This window comes from Corvus brachyrhynchos, unplaced genomic scaffold (genome assembly GCF_000691975.1).
Source record: "Corvus brachyrhynchos isolate BGI_N302 unplaced genomic scaffold, ASM69197v1 scaffold285, whole genome shotgun sequence".
Lineage (NCBI taxonomy): Eukaryota > Metazoa > Chordata > Aves > Passeriformes > Corvidae > Corvus > Corvus brachyrhynchos.
Window position 1 is genome coordinate 517,384 of NW_008238323.1, and position 1,892 is coordinate 519,275.

Below are 1,892 nucleotides of genomic sequence, written 5' to 3' on the forward strand. Positions count from 1 at the left end.
ACTGGTGAGAGCAAACAAAACCTTTACAGAAATACCTGCCCACTGCAAAGAGTGGAGATAGTATTTGAATTTTCACTTCTTGAAACTTTTGAAAAATGTGTTATTTACCTGTAATAGTTTTGTAACAGGTGTAGAGCCTTTTACACAGAAATTACAAGGTGTGCTTGACCCAGCCTTCTTCCTTTCTGACAGTGTTTACTAATTGGATTAAAGAATTTATTTCTGCATGTACTCCAAAACACAGTAGCTGTGTTTAAGTGCTGACCTTTTCTTGGGGTATTGGAATGTAAGAGTAAGGATGGAGGTAGCTTTTTTAATAATTAAATTTTTTTATAATTGTCCCCACACCACCTTTCCTCCCCTCTGTGATAGAATGTTGTTGTAACACTGATGCTGACATTCTGCTCTCAGATTGGTAGGCTTGGTGCAGTACTTATTTTATAACATATTGTGTAGGAATTTCAACAGAAAAGTGATCTTTATAGTTTTTGTAGCTTTAAATTTTAAGTCTTAATAAATTTTATATATGTAGAGGTTTTTGAGCCTTCAGGGAGATTTGGGAGTTTAACTGCCAGCACTAAAATGAACAAAATTGAGGACTCCTTAATTGATCTCATGGGATTTTGTATTAATGTACTAGAGATATGTTTTGTTGCATAAATTGCTTTGTTTGTAAATTGGGCAAAAAAATCCTTAAATGCTATAAATGCTTGTTTACCTGTAAAAGTCAAGTAGGAGCTCTCTGAAGTTCTTAATAGAAAGGCATTTGTGAGATTCACACGCAGGATTCAGCAAAAGCTTCCTCAAGAGGTTTGACACGTGCCTGCTGCCCTGCCCTGATAAAACACGGTGACTGAGGGAATAGAGGACCAAAAGCTTCATACAGATTAGTTGTGTCACTATTGGGTACGTGCTCATGGAAAGGCCAATACATGTTGGGTGGAAATATGATAATTTTGGGGTTTATTTTGCTGCAAGCCTGTATTTGCTTATTGGAGTTTCGGGCCATCAGGTAACATTTTAATATTTTTTAGAGCACTCTGTATCAGAAGTTCCTGTTGTGAGGTGAAAGGCTGGAATGGCATTTTTGTGTAAAATATTTTTGATCTCTTATAACTTTAGAGAAAAGAAATTTGAGCAAGGTTGTTTTTTTCCTCCTATGAGTCAGTAGTTCCAGTTCAGGACAAGGCTTTGAAGGTGACTTGTGAAGATGACTAGTAGTTCACTTGAAATAAGGTGTTTTGAGATTAGTAATTTAGCATCTCCTTATCAAAATTAGTAGATTTGGTGATTAAAGATCAGCAGAATGGATCACCAGTAACCTGGAGGTTAGAGATTAGATATTATTATAAAGAGTGTATGAAAATGTGTTAGTTTTCTGAGATGACACTGAGAAACAAGATCAGTACATCTTAGTCTCATTTATAGAATTTAGGTTTTCACTTTTCTGTCATCCTTTCAGAGCACTTTATTAAAATGTGACAAACTGTGTAGGGTGAGCTGTCAAAGACAATAGCATCCCTTGTTGAGCAGTTTGGGGGAAGCACCACGACATCTGGGCTCACTCACATCCAAGTTCTTCTGCTTGAAATACTCTGTCTCACCATGAAGGTTTTGAAAAATCTCTTCTTCAGTTGTGAGGAGAACAACTGTCCCGTAGGTGGGATATGAAGGAAGCAGATTGTGCTCTTCAGAATTAGGCTTTTATTGATGACTGACTCCCACGAAAATGTTGTGGAAAAGGAACTGGAGCAGAAAACACAGCATCGTCACTCGTTTTTTCAGCTGCTTGCCTTCCCTGTAAGGGGCCTTCTCTGCCTGCAGTAAATCTATCAAGATTAATCACTTCTGCTACGTGCAAGGCTTCAGTGGAACCCAGAAGGACCATGCTG